At 41.5% G+C, this 15,856-nt stretch overlaps 1 protein-coding gene across 1 annotated transcript in view; it reads left to right on the top strand.

Annotated features, from left to right (window-relative positions):
• Positions 1 to 15,856, top strand: part of ASIC2 (acid sensing ion channel subunit 2) — a 1,206,795-nt gene that overhangs the window by 89,566 nt on the left and 1,101,373 nt on the right. The window lies entirely within an intron of this gene.

Here is a 15,856-nt window from a genome sequence, read left to right on the forward strand (position 1 = left end):
AACAGTGTCAGTTTTGTCTCAGTAACATCTTCTTTTTGAACAAAGGCAGTCTCATGTGTTTCAAAAGATATTTTTCATTATATTTCTTCCTGTTGGATATTCTGGAATTATAGTAAATGGTGTTTTCAAATACAATTTTCTAAGATTTATCATTAGAAAATAGACACATAGTTCATAATTGACATTGTTTACAGCAACCTTGCCAGACTGACTTACTCTTTGTTAAAAATTTTATTGAGGTGTATTTGATTTACAATGTTGTGTTGGTTTCTTATATACAGCATGGTCACTTAGTTATACATACATATATATATTATTTTTATATTCTTTTCCATTGTGATCTGTCATAGAATATTAAATACAGTTTCCTATGCTATACGTTAGGACCTTCTTGTTTATCCATTCTCTATATAAGAGTTTACCTCTGCTAATCTCAAACTCCCATTTCTTCCCTTCCCCCCAACCTTGACAACCACAAATCTGTTCTCTATGTCTTATTTTTTTAAGAGCCTAGATTTTTAGCATTTGCCTATTTCTATGGTATAAATTAAGAAGAGGTGGCAAGAATACACAGAAGAACTGTACAAAAAATATCTTCACAACCAAGATAATCACAATGGTATGATCACTCACCTAGAGCCAGACATCCTGGAATGTGAAGTCAAGTGGGCCTTAGAAAGCATGACTACAAACAAAGCTAGTGGAGGTGATGGAATTCCAGTTGAGCTATTTCAAATCCTGAAAGATGATGCTGTGAAAGTGTTGCACTCAATATGCCAGCAAATTTGGAAAACTCAGCAGTGGCCACAGGACTGGAAAAGGTCAGTTTCCATTCCAATCCCTAAGAAAGGCACTGCCAAAGAATGCTCAGCTTACCACACAATTGCACTCATCTCACACGCTAGTAAAGTAATGGTCAAAATTCTCCAAGCCAGGCTTCAGCAATACGTGGACCGAGAACTTCCAGATGTTCAAGCTGGTTTTAGAAAAGGCAGAGGAATCAGAGATCAAATTGCCAATATCCGCTGGATCATCAAAAAAGCAAGAGAGTTCCAGAAAAACATCTATTTCTGCTTTATTGACTACGCCAAAGCCTTTGACTGTGTGGATCACAATAAACTGTGGAAAATTCTGAAAGAGATGGGAATACCAGAACACCTGACCTGCCTCTTGAGAAACCTGTATGCAGGTCAGGAAGCAACAGTTAGAACTGGACATGGAACAACAGACTGGTTCCAAATAGGAAAAGGAGTACGTCAAGGCTGTATATTGTCACCCTGCCTATTTAACTGATATGCAGAGTACATCATGAGAAACGCTGGGCTGGAAGAAGCACAAGCTGGAATCAAGATTGCCAGGAGAAATATCAATAACCTCAGATATGCAGATGACACTACCCTTATGACAGAAAAGTGAAGAGGAACTAAAAAGCCTCTTGATGAAAGTGAAAGAGGAGAGTGAAAAAGTTGGCTTAAAGCTTAACATTCAGAAAACTAAGATCATGGTGTCTTGTCCCATCACCTCATGGGAAATAGAAGGGGAGACAGTGGAAACAGTGTCAGACTTTATTTTTTGGGGGTTCTAAAATCACTGCAGATGGTGATTGCAGCCATGAAATTAAAAGACGCTTACTCCTTGGAAGGAAAGTTATGACCAACCTAGGTAGCATATTAAAAAGCAGAGACATTACTTTGCCAACAAAGGTCCATCTGGTCAAGGCTCTGGTTTTTCCAGTGGTCATGTATGGATGTGAGAGTTGGACTGTGAGGAAAGCTGAGTGCCAAAAACTTGATACTTTTGAACTATGGTGTTGGAGAAGACTCTTGAGAGTCCCTTGGACTGCATGGAGATCAAACCAGTCCGTCCTAAAGGGGATAAGTCCTGGGTGTTCATTGGAAGGACTAATGCCGAAGCTGAAACTCCAATACTTTGGCCACCTCATGCAAAGGGTTGACTCATTGGAAAAGACCCTGATGCTGGGAGGGATTGGGGGCAGGAGGAGAAGGGAACAACAGAGGATGAGAGGGCTGGATGGCGTCACCGACTTGATGGGCATGAGTTTGAGTAAACTTGGGAGTTGGTGATGGACAGGGAGGCCTGGCGTGCTGTGATTCATGGGGTCGCAAAGAGCTGGACCTGACTAAGCGACTGAACTGAACTGAACTGATGGTATAAATATTCCCAGCATAGCCTATATCAAGCTACCAAGGTAACATCACTGAAAGCAGAGTTGGGAAGCATACGTGTGTGCTCAATCTGTAAACTGTGTCCGATTCCTTGTGACCCCATGGACTGTAGCCTTCCAGGCTCCTCTGTCCTTGGGGTTTCCCAGGCAAGAATCCTGGCATGGGTTGCCCTTTCCTTCTCCAGGGGATCTTCCCAACCCAAGGATCGAACCCACATCTCCTGCATTGGCAGGCAGATTCTTTATCACTGCACCACCAGGGAAGCCCACTACTGGATGGTAAAAGCAAGCAGTCTATGCAGAAATTGTCAAAGAAATTCAGCTCTAATAGAGAAGTATGTAAGATAGGAAATCAAATGTCTTCAGATTAACCCACCACCTGGACTAATAACTGACCATTTTTCTTGAAGATAATTTCATCTCTTTCTCTCTAGATCTTCCTAGATCATATTACATATTAATTATGCATATTTTGGTAAAATGTGACCATATTAATCATATTACTTTTTAATCTGGATTTTCATTTGACAGCATATCACGAACATTTCCACATTAGTCATTTAGAGATTACCTCATCCTTCATCATGGTAGCATATTATTCTACTATGTGGATGTCCCCTAATTTATTTAATCAGTTTGATTTTTAACAACAGTTAGGTTATTTCCATTTTTTTTCAAAATCATAAACAGTGCTTTGAATATGTATTCAATAATCTCCTTTGGATATTTTTTTAGAACTCAATTATTGGGTCAAAGTGTATCTATACTTTCGATTGTCACACAACATGCTCTCCAAAATAGCTTTGCAATTTCCATTCTCACTGCTAATGTTCCACACTCCCATTAGGACTGGGTATTAGTGATCTAAGTCATTTACTAATCTGATGGGTAAAAAGAATACTATTTTTTAAAGTTACTTTTCTTTAAATTTCAAGGAGGATGAAATCTTTTCACATGTCTATTGACTATTTGTTTTTCTTTTCTCATTTTTTTTCTATCTGAAGCCCATATTTGTGTATATTCAGGCCCGTGTACCACTAGTTATCACTAGAAAGAGGTTAAGAGAGCAAGTGGTATCTACTCTGATGTTTATTTTACTCAAGAAACCATTTTTAGTTTTCTACTGTGTACTAGGTTTGGGGTTGTTAAATACAAAGAAATATAATGCAAAGTTCCTGTTCTTGAAGGTACTGAAAATCACCAGTGGGAGACCGATGTGCACACATAAGCCCAGGAAATAGAGGATGTGGCCCAGCAGTTGCCATGGCCTGAGGATGGCAGGGGCCAGTCTTCGAGTTCTAAATTGAAATTCTGGTGCTGTCACTTCAGTTCTCTCGGGATTGGGGTTAGACATATAGGCTGTCTGAGAGCTGGGACTTGATAGTAAATAATCCTGTCTATAACCCAGGAGATGAAGACAATGTCATTGTCTTCTAGGTGGTCTTGCTAACTTTCTTTGATTTCAAGTTCCCCGGAAACTTTGCTAACCAGTGACCTGCATCTCTACCTCCACCCCAAGGCCGCCCCCTTTGGCCATTCCACAGACCCCCCCAGAACTCTGAAGAGTGCTGCAGAAACACTGAACACAATAACCAGTCTGGTCCCAGCCAGTCCTGTGTTTCTGTGATTTTCTGCGACTCAACGATTCCTTTCAGTAGGTGCTGTAGATGATCCCAACATAATCGTGGGGACACTGCCTGCCCTCCAGGTGCTTATGGGCTGAAGAGCCTTTGTAAAATGCCTTGGCAGCCTGCATGGAAGGATGTCAACTGCTGAGCAAAGTTGGCTCTCTGCTCAGCGGTGGCCCTTCCACACCTATCTTCATCATGGCTCCCAGGCCAGGCTGCACATTAGAATCACCCGGGGAGCTTTTAAAAAGCTATGGAGAGGAGGCCCTACCCCCAGGAGGTTCTGATTCAATAGGCCTGGCATGAGGCCCAGGCAGCAGTGCTTTGTAAGAACTCCCTGGGTGGTTCTTATGTGCAGCCGGGGCTGGGAACTACTTGCCCGCACAGATCACTGGGGGGATTTTCGTTAAGATGGATGACTTCATTAGCTGGTGGTTCAGGACTGTTGCCTGTGTTGGTCACAACATTATCTCCACGGTTTGTCATCTCCTTAAGTCCTCTGAGGGCAGGGACTGTGACTTTACCCTTAAGATGTTCATCTGTTTCAGCCAGGCTGGATTCACGGTCCTTCTGTGGTTAAGATCTGGGTCTCAGATTTCTTGGGCTCAGCTGGTTCTGCAATCTGGCACCTACAGGACTGTGGGGGAAATACTTAACCTGTGTGTGCCTCAGTGTCCTCACCTAAAGTAGCAGAAAATATTCTCTCAAGGGTATCGGTGGATTATATAAGTTTCTTGTATGCAAAGAACTCACAAGAGCGGCTGATGGTAGGAAGCAGTCAGCAAACATTATTCTCATGACTTGGGAAAAGGAACTGTATTAGGAAAGAGCAAATCTGATTATATCCCAGGACTTTCTTTAACCTTTGTATTCTTTTGCTTTTGCTACAAGTTAATCACTAAAGGGATATTCCTGATAAGCTTGAATTAGACATAATGGCCCATCTCTGGGAACTCTTGCTCCCACCTGTGAATGGCTATAGGAAGAAATGAACATGTCTCCTCTGGAGTCTGACTGAAACCAAGAAATGTTTGGTTTTAACACCACCACCACCCCCCTTCATTCCTGAGGCCCTGGATCCAGTATCCCAGGCATAGTGGGTGCCCCTGGGAATGGACCACAGAGACAAGAGGACAAGTCAGAAGATCTGGATTCGAGGGCTATTCCTTCTGACTGTTTCTTCATCTTTAAGATGGTTGTAATCTCCTGTTGGTAAACTTGACCAGGTAATTGTGACCAGCCAGGGAGGAGACATGTGCAACAACACACTCTCAGTCTTAAGAGGTTATGCTGCTCAGAGTGTTTAGGTCTCTGAAAAAGGCTCTGGGATGAATCTCACATAGGCAGCCTCAAGAAACTCAGGCTCACTCGATTCCATGTACAGAATGGATTTAAATATATGAGAAGTGTAGAGAGAGATGTAAATATAGTTTAGAAAGATACTATTTTCAGGTGAGGGAAGCTGAGAAGACTTCATAGACAAGAAGAGAGTTGAATTAGGGTTTGAAAAAAAAATAGTATTTGGCCACGCCTAGGTGGGTAGAGGTGTGCACACAGATGTGTGTCTATGTGTAAATGTCCACAGGACTGCAGGCATTTATAGAAGGACTTCTCGTGGCTGCTGGGGAAGTGGTGACAGTGGAAGTCAAGCTCCCTTGGAGTGTGGAGAAGTGGGAAGAAAACTGGCTTTGGAATCAGGCAGACTTTGGTCCTATTATAGACATTTTCAAAATACTCTGCCCTGTACATTCTGAGGTTTCTGGTCCCAGCCATGGACACACACACTGTCTCTCTCTCTCTCTCTCTCTCACACTTGCAGTCTCATCATCCATTTAATTTCTTGTCAATTCTCATCAAACAGCTCCTGAATTTTTACCTTCCTCTCCCTTCCATTGCTATTGCCAAGCACTGACCCTGACCTTACCTTGCAGCCAGACTCCATCACCGCCTTGGTTTCAAGGCTTGTCCTCTTTATCTTTGCTGCCTCACTTCCAGTTGCCTCCTGCCTGCAGTTTTCTTTCTGTTGTACGATTCCTCTCTTGCAGCCACTGCATGGCCACAAGAATCTTTCTAAAAACCACATATCTGATCACATCCGTCTCCTGCTAAAATACCAACAATGACTTGCCTTGCAGCCACAATAGCATCAAGTCCAGTCACTAAATAGGCGCTGCCCACCTCTACTGCTTCACTTCTGTCATCTTAGTCATCCTCTCAGTGGGACTCAGTGGCAGCCAGCTTCACTCCATCACGTGGCTAAATCTGGTCCATGCTGGCTTCTCTGCTTGGAATGCCTTTTTCCTAATGTTTCCCTCTGGAATGATTTAATTGAATTATTTTAATAAATAAATTAATTGAATAATTTTAATGTAGTAATATATTAATATTACATATTAACAAAGTAATATATCCATCTCTTCTTGGGTTTATTTACCTGTCTAGGCGAACCTTTGTGAGGGCAATGTCCATCCATGACTTACCTGTTTTTCTATACAGGTCCAAGTACAAGGCCTGGCATGAATTAGGTGCTCAACAAAAACTTAATGATTAAGTGAATGAATTAATAAATGCATAGGTAGTTTTACTAATAACAAGAACATCCACTCATGCCTTCTACTGGAAAGGAAAATGAGCTGATGATTACACACTGATTATCTGTCTAATCCACTCTTTGACATGTTCTCCCAAGGTAGTTTAATCATTCATCTTTGTATTCGAAAGGCTGAAATCCTTTGGAGTGGATTTTCATAAGAGTGAGTTGTTCAACCCCAAGACATGAAAGGAGCCCAGCTGAAGGTGAGAAACTCAGTATATCCTGCAACTTTTGCAATTTGAGGATCAGGTGAAAGGTCAAAACATTCACTGAGGACCTATAAGATACTGATTCAGTAAGTACTTTGATAGAGGAGTTGAGATGAAGAAGTTAAAAAGGCAGCTCCATTTTCTTGTCAATCTATATGTTTACACAGCCCAGGCCTTTGATCTGTATTGTTAAAAAACAATACAGGGTTTCCCTGAAACAGTCAGGGTTTCCCTGGTGGCTCAGTGGTAAAGAATCTGCCTGTCAATGTAGGAGACAGGGGTTCGATTGCTGGTCCGGGAAGATTCTACATGTCATGAAGCAGCTAACCCTATGCTCCACAACTATTGAACCTGAGCTCTAGAACCTGGAAGCTGCAACTACTGAAGTCCATGTATTTAGAGTCTGTGCTCAGCAGCAAGAGAAGACATTGCAATGAGAAGCCTGCAGCAACAAAGACCCAGCCCAGCCAAAATAAATAAATAAAATTAAAAACAACAAATTTCAACCTAGTAAATTCGAAGATCTACTAGGCTTTATTCAATGATTCACAAATCAGGCACCATCCCCTCTTGTAATAATAGAAGTGTGCTTCCATAGATTGTTCATAGGTTGGCTCTGTGGTTTTTCTTTTTAACAATGGCCCCCTTTGGATCAGACCCTCAGAGATGTGATTGCAATGTAAGACCCTGGCATCACTCTCAGCTATGGCTCTGCAGCTCTGTTGATCTTTGGTGTGTTATTCACATGTCATGCATGATGTGTTCGCTGAAACCCTGTGATAATCACCGGCCATGACTTCAGGTTCACAATTTTTAATTCATTCTGTTTGCTTCTGTTATGATGGTCTAGCCATGAGGAGATCATTACCCTGTCGATCAGCAGCTGCAAACATGCATTTAAAGCTTTTGAGAGGAAACAGTGTGCTGGGGGATCTTTATGATAACTGCAAGCAGGATCATTCCCAATGTTTGGGGTGTACTATGGAGCCATAGTGCCCGAGACCCAAACCAGTCAAAAAAAGACCCTGTTGAGGGAGTCATCCTTTGACGCCAAGTGTCTTGCTCAGTGATCTTAATGTAACTGAGTTTCAGCTTCCCCAGAAGGGTTCCTCCAAGTGCAGCAAGTAGTCTTGGCCACCACACAGACCCCTCCTTGCTCAGCTAGAAGAAAATCAAGAACTGTCCTGTTATCAAAAACAACCTTGACCAGAGTGTCTAAGGATCTTTGCTGGGCAGCACATACTTTAGCAGTGGTTTCTGCAATATATTCAGAAGTTAGGGAGGGACTTCTGATCATTTTCTCACTTGTCCTTACACCTATCCATGGCTTTGCCAAAGGGAGACATTCCTGAATCATAATGCCTTCTGAAAAGTCCTTTCTAGAAAAATTAGCAGCATAGTTAGAAAACCTAAGAAGCATGGCGCAGCTGTGCCCCAGCCATGGAGACATTTTTAGATCCAAGGAAAGTGATAACTACCATAGATAAAGACAAGATCTATTGTGGACACAAACCATTTCTGTCAAGGAAGTACTGTTAATGGACTCATTCATAGGAATTGCTGTGTTTACCTGCTCAAGCCAGAGGTCAGTCAGTTTCTTAGTTCATGGCAGAGGAAATCTCCCAGTCTGAGATAGCCGTCCTAAATTCCAGAAGTTATCCCACTTAGCAATGTCCTGGGAAATATGGATGGGGGTGTTATTTTTCCAGGCTATGCTAAAGGAGAAAAAGGAAAGAAGAAAGAGGTTTATGTTTAGCCAAAGTAGGAAGTCTTGATTCATTGTCTTGGGTGGAACCAGTCTACCTGGATGTCAGCTACTTCTCTTCCTTGTTAGATCGATTCAGAGGTGTCTAGCATTGGTTCGTGTCCAGATGTCTGATGGGCCCCTTTTCAGCTGTGAGATATATATCCACGGTTCAAGTTCCTAGAGTCTGACTGTCATCTGGATAGTCAGAAGAACCTGAAGAACCTGGAACAGTCCCTTCCAAGGAGATTAAGGGAAACTTTGTTTTTAGTGATTCCAAATCAGCAAGGTGGGAGACAGTTGGAAACATTAGTTTGGTGAGTCATAGCCAGATGTTTGAGGCAACTAGAATTCAGGACCTAGTCAAACTTGCATGTAGGTAATAAAACCTCAAAAATAATTAACAGGAACTAGAATCTAATATCTACAGTGGTGCAAACATAATTTTTCTCTCTACAGTTGCTCTTATCTTTTTTTTTACCAAAGATAATCACAGTAAACCTAATTTGTTTATATTAAATTTGACCTGATTATTTATGTAAGCGCTTCAAGAAAAGTGCCTGACCATGTAAATTCTGTTTAGGACTGCTTTGCTGAAATGTTTCACAAGGAGTCTCAAACTTCACCTGCAACAACATTTCAGTCAAAGCCTTGGTAATATAGTCAACGTTTCCAATTGTGTCAAGTTACAAGGAGCATGAAAATAATAATACTCACTGAGAGATTCTGAATTCTGGAGGGAGCCCTTAGTGGGGAAAGTAAACGTTACATCTTTGTTCACAAAAGTGTATCTTAGTAAGTTAATTGATAGCTTAGAAATTTTCCTTAAGTTTGAGGGAGAAAGGCATAAGCAATACTATAAACACAAGGTCATGAAAATGATAACCATCCTTGGACTTCCCTGGTGGTCCAGTGGTTAAGACTCTGTGCTTCCAATGCAGACAGTGTGGATTTGATCACTAGTTGGGGAACTAGGATCCCACATGGCGATTCAGTTCAGTCACTCAGTCATGTCTGACTCTTTGCGACCCCATGGACTGCAGCACGCCAGGCTTCCCTGTCCATCACCAACTCCCAGAGTTTGCTCAAACTCATGCCCACTGAATCAGTGATGCCATCCAACCATCTCATCCTCTGTTGTCCCCTTCTCCTCCTGCCTTCAATCTTTGCCAGCCTCAGGGTCTTTTCCAATGAGTCAGTTCTTCCCATCAGGTGGCCAGAGTATTAGAGTTTCAGCTTCAGCATCAGTCCTTCCAATGAATATTCAGGACTGATTTCCTTTAGGATCGACTGGTTTGATCTCCTTGCAGTCCAAGGGATTCTCAAGAGTCTTCTCCAGCACCACAGTTGTGGCTTGGCTAAAAAAGATAACCATCTTCATCAGTTCATTCAGCCTCATGTTATTGATTCTTGTTCTGCTTAAATCCAGTTTTTCCGTTGATCCTCTCGACCTTGCCTGATGATTGAAGATGATAGGAACAGTGACTAATCTAAAAAGTTTGCAAGGTTTTTGTTAAGGCGCATATGATTTTCCCAATGAAGTAAGTTCCTTGATCACTGGAGATTGTGGAAGGTTTATCCTAAGTGGAAAACACATTTTTCCAACAGTGTCTTTCCACTATGAGGGCACTGGCCTTGTGACAGGAAAAAGCTTCAACCCATCAGGAAAAAGTACGTACAGCAATAAAAGCATATTAATAACCCATACTAAGTGGTAGTTGAGTGAATTCCAGTTGCAGGTGTTCAGAGGGTCCAGAAGAAGGAGGTCTGAGGTTCCTGTCAAACCAAAGGAGTTTTTCTGAATGGCACTAGAGTAGGTAGAGAAATGCAAAAAGCCAAAATATGGGAGATTTGCTGGGAGCTGAGAAGATCCAAGCAGCCATCTTGGGTTTCTCATAGCCCCAACTGTTCATTTAGTTTACAGCCACTTTTTACCTATCTTAATTTCTCTGATTTGGGAGCAAACTGTTGCTATGTTACAAAGACATCAGGATGGTAAAATCTGGCAATGAGTGGTCATTTTTTGCAGAAGCAATATGAACTTCATTCACGTGTACAGTCCTGATAGAATCTGTTGCTGCTTCTCTGCATGAAAGTCAGTGAAGTCATTTCCCTAATATTCAGGCTCAGATGGTGAAAAATCTGCCTGCAGTGTGGGAAACCTGGCTTCAATCCCTGGGTTGGGAAGATCCCCTGGAGAAGGGAATGGCTACACACTCCAGTATTCTTGCTTGGAGATTTCCATAGACAGAGGAGGCTGGCGGGCTACTGTCCATGGGGGTCGCAAAGAGTCAGACATGACTGACGACTGACACTTTCACTTCAATTTTGATAACAGCAATTTCAGATTTGTCAGATGTCCCATTAGTCCAATTTTCAAATACAACTTATTTAAAAAAATTTTTTTTTTCCTGCTGAGTTTCATTTCAGAGTCGCTCTTAGGTCCTGGAGAAGATGGGGGTAGGAAATCATTATCTCAAAAGTACAAACTAAGTGCATAACACTGTTTCCAATGCCTTGATTTTTTGAAGCATTTTGAGAGGAATAGGTGAGATTTAGGGATTGGAAAAAAGAAAATGTTGAACTTTGAACTTCTAGAGACAAACTTTTGATGCTTCAGAGAATTGTAAGACAGAGAACTTGTGTTCCCAGTACCCTCTAAAGAATTGGGTTTAGCTTTAGTGTCGGTACCTTTCATCTCTTTAATTTTAAGTAGTCTTTTGCAACACCTTTCACTGAAGCTCTTTCAGAATTTTGAAAACTTTTGGAGGCTTTTGCATACTGATTAAAATAGGTATTCCATCTGTTTGCTTGATTTGGGAGCCCTTGATTATCTATTTGGAACATTGCTTATAATGGCCATTGTAATTTCAGGTTATTTTTAGTAAAATGTTCCCATTTTGCTCTTTAAAAAAATTTTTTTTCAAATTTATGTTTTGGCTGTGCTGGGTCTTGGTTGTGCTACATGGGCACCTCTAGTTGTGGCCAGTGGACTCTCCAGAGTACATGAACTCAGTAGTTGCAGTGTGCAGGCTTAGTTGCCCGGAGGCATGTGGATCTTAGTTCTCCCACCAGGCATCGAACCTGTGTCCTCTACATCGGAAGGTGACTTCTTTACCACTGGACCACCAGGGAAGCCCCCAAGGGACTATAGCTCTTAAACATAAACAAGTGTGCCAGAAGTTGCACATTCAACTCTTTGGATCCCTTTTTTTTTTTTTTAAACTGGGACTTTGGGTTTCTGGGAGCCAAACTAATGATTAGAAGGGACTTGTGGAGTTAGAAGGTGGTTAAGTGCTCTACAGCCTTTAAATTCTTGACTTCCACTCACCAATGTTTTCAACTTTTTTTTTTTTTTTAATTTCTGAGAGTCCCATTAACAACTAACCTTTATTTAATATCCACTTGAGGCCTCCCACTGGAGGTCTCAGACCCAGTCCTCTCCCCAGTCCAGTTCAATTCTTGAGTTGGACCCAGTCCAAATCCAACTGGTAACCACCAATAAAGAGTTGAATAAGCAGACCTCAAAGAATGGTGGCAGCAGACTGATTCTAAACAAATGGAGAACTGCAGCTGCCACCAACAGTTTCCAACATGAAATCTGGGGAAGAATTCCAAATGAGTGGGGAACTACAGCAGTTCCCCATATGGAATCTGGGGACAGAATTAAGGACTGGGGTTTTGCACGCAGAGAATTGTGGTCTGAAAAGTTAGGACCTTGACTTGGGGAAAAATCCTTTGCCAGCTCAGTTGGGCTCTGGGCAGAATTGTCTACCAGCTTTAATGACCTTATCCGTAAAGGAAAGCCAGTTGGATCAGGAGCTCAAATGAGAAGAGAGCAGAGCTCAGACCATGAGGAACTCACCAAGGATCCTCAGAAATGGAGAGAAAGTCATTGAAGTCAAAAGAGTTCATGGGGCTCCCTGCCTATGTTTCCTGTTGTCTGTGAACACTGTTGGAAGTTCACTTTGGATCTCACTGCTGCCCCCAAATCTGTTTAAAAGTCAAATTCAGCTGAGTAAATTTGAAGATCTAATTGGCTTTATTCAATGATTAATGGATCAGGGCAGTATCCATCTAGTATAAAGAAGGGAACTCTGAAGGACTGTGCAAAATGGAAGATTTTTATAGGAAGAAGGGTGGGGCAAGGGAGCTATTAATATTAGCAGAAGAGAGGAAAGGATTATTTTAGGTCAGTGTGTCTTCCTTTTTGAGGGGAAAGGAAAGAGTTTTATCTTGCAGATTGCTTCTTCTTTCATGGGGAATGGAGAAGGCTAGTTCCTCATTGGTGCTAATCAGAAAATTCCAGATTGACCAGTTATGAGTGTATTTCTGGGGAAGGTCAAAACTGCATTTAGGCTGGGTATTAAATCTAGGTTTGGTATCACGGGTTTTGGCACAAGTCATGCCATTTTGAGCCTGTGATTTTTCTCTTTAATAACATTATCAATGCTTGGTTATTCCAGATCATATTCTTCACTTTTCATATTGTTATAGTCACAGATATCTGCTTAATCAGGCATAGATGATATCTGAATTGATTTCCACCCTGCTGTGATTCTTTGCCCATGGAAGACATTGCTTATCAACCACATCACTCCTTCCTGCCTGCCAACCCTGAATGTAGTTTCAGAATTTTTCCTTGCATGGTATACCAGGTCTTGTAGGTCATCATAGAACCATTCAACTTCAGCTTCTTTGGCATTAGTGGTTGGGGCAAAGACTTGGATTACTGTGCTATTGAATGGTTTGCCTTGGAAATGAACAGAGATCATTCTGTCATTTTTGAGATTGTATACAAATACTGCATCTTGGACTCTTTTGTTGGCTATGAGGGCTACTCCATTTCTTCTAAGGGATTCTTGTCCACAGTAGTAGATGTAATGGTCATCTGAATTAAATCCACCTATTCCGGTCCATTTTAGTTCACTGATACCTAAAATGTCGATGTTCACTCTTGCCATCTCCTGTTTAACAACTTCCAATTTTCTTTGACTCATGGACCTAACATTCCAGGTTCCTATGCAATATTTTTCTTTACAGCATCAGACTTTACTTCCATCACCAGTCACATCCACAACTGGGTGTTGTTTTTGCTTTGGCTCTATCTCTTCATTCTCTGTGGAATTATTTCTCCACTGATCTCCAGTAGTATATTGGGCATCGACCAACCTGGGGAGTTCATCTTCCAGTGTCATATCTTTTTGCCTTTTCGTACTGTTCATGCAGTTCTTAAGGCAAGAATACTGAAATGGTTTGCCATTCCTTTCTCCAGTGGACCTCATTTTGTCAGAACTCTCCACCATGACCTGTCCACCTTGGGTGACCCTACACAGCATGGCTCATAGCTTCATTACATTAGACAAGGCTGTGGTCCATGCGATCAGTTTAGTTTGGTTAGTTTTCTGTGATTGTGGTTTTCATTCTGTCTGCCATCTGATGGATAAGGATAAGAGGCTTATGGAAGCTTCCTGTTGGGCTTCTATGATGATCTACAAGACCTTCTAGAACTAACACCCCCAAAAGATGTACTTTTCATCATAGGGAACTGGAATGCAAAAGTAGGAAGTCAAGAGATACCTGGAGTAACAGGCAGGTTTGGCCTTGGAGTGCAAAATGAAACAGAGCAAAGGCTAACAGAGTTTTGCCAAAAGAACACACAGGTCATAGCAAACACCCTCTTCCAACAACACAAGAGAAGATTATACACATGGGCAACACCAGATGATCAATACCAAAATCAGATTGATTATATTCTTTGCAGCCAAAGGGAGAAGCTCTATACGGTCGGCAAAAACAAGACTGGGAGCTGACTGTGGCTCATGTCATAAACCCCTTATTGCAAAATTCAGAGTTAAATTGAAGAAAGTAGGGAAAACAACTAGACCATTCAGGTATGACCTAAATCAAATCCCTTATGATTATACAGTGGAAGTGACAAATAGATTCATGGGATTGAGATCTGATAGAGTACCTGAAGAACTATGGATGGAGGTTCATGACATTTTATAGGAGGCAGTGATCAAGACCATCCCCAAGAAAAAGAAATGCAAAAAGGCAACATGGCTGTCTGAGAAGGCCTTACAAATAGCTGAGAAAAGAAGAGAAGCGAAATGCAAAGGAGAAAAGGAAAGATACACCCATCTGAATGCAGAGTTCCAAAGAATAGCAAGGAGAGATAAGAAAGCCTTCCTCAGTGATCAGTGCAAAGAAATAGAGAAAAACAATAGAATGGGAAAGACTAAATATCTTTTCAAGAAACTTAGAGATACCAAGGGAACATTTCATGCAAAGATGGGCTCAATGAAGGACAGAAATGGTATGGACCTAACAGAAGCAGAAGATACTAAGAAGAGGCAGCAGGAATACACAGAAGAACTATACAAAAAAGATCTTAATGACTCAGATAACCACAATAGTGTGATCACTCACCTAGAGCCAGACATCCTGGAATGTGAAGTCAAGTGGGCCTTAGGAAGCATCACTATGAACAAAACTAGTGGAAGTGATGGAGTTCCAGCTGCGTTATTCAGATCCTAAAAGATGATGCTGTGCAAGTGCTGCACTCAATATGCCAGCAAATTTGGAAAACTCAGCAGTGGCCACAGGACTAGAAAAGGTCAGTTTTCATTCCAATCCCAAAGAAAGGCAATGCCAAAGAATGTTCAAACTACTGCACAGTTGCACTCATGTGACACACAAGCAAAGTAGTGCTCAAAGTTCTCCAAGTGGGTTCAATAGTACGTGAACCGAGAACCTCCAGATGTTCAAGCTGGATTAGAAAAGGCAGTGGCACCAGAGATCTAATTGCTGACATCCATTGGATCATAGAAAAAGCAAGAGAGTTCCAAAAAAACGCATCTACTTTATTGACTATGCCAAAACCTTTGACTGTGTGGATCACAACAAACTGTGGAAAATTCTTTAAGAAGTGGGAATACCAGACTACCTTACCTGCCTCCAGAGAAATCTATATGCAGATCAAGAAGCAACAGTTAGAACTGAACATGGAGCAACAGACTGGTTCCAAATTGAGAAAGGATTATGTCAAAGCTGTATATTATTGTCACCCTGCTTATTTAATTCATATGCAGAGTACATCATGTGAAATGCTGGGCTGGATGAGGCACAAGCTGGAATCAAGATTGCTGAGAGAAATGTCAAAACCTCAGATATTCAGATGACACCACCCTTATGGCAGAAAGTGAAGAAGAACTAAAGAGCCTCTTGATGAAAATGAAAGAAGAGAGTGAAAAAGCTAGCTAAAAACTCAACAGTCAAAGAAATAAGATCATGGCATCCAGTTGCATCACTTCATGGCAAATAGATGGGGAAACAATAGAAACAGTGACAGGCTTTATTTTCTTGGGCTCCAAAATCACCACAGATGGTGACTGCAGCCATAAAATTAAAAGATGCATGCTCTTTGGAAGAAAAGCCATGACCAACTTTGACAGCATATTAAAAAGCAGAAACAATACTTTGCTGACAAAGGTC

Source organism: Cervus elaphus, chromosome 5 (genome assembly GCF_910594005.1).
Source record: "Cervus elaphus chromosome 5, mCerEla1.1, whole genome shotgun sequence".
NCBI lineage: Eukaryota > Metazoa > Chordata > Mammalia > Artiodactyla > Cervidae > Cervus > Cervus elaphus.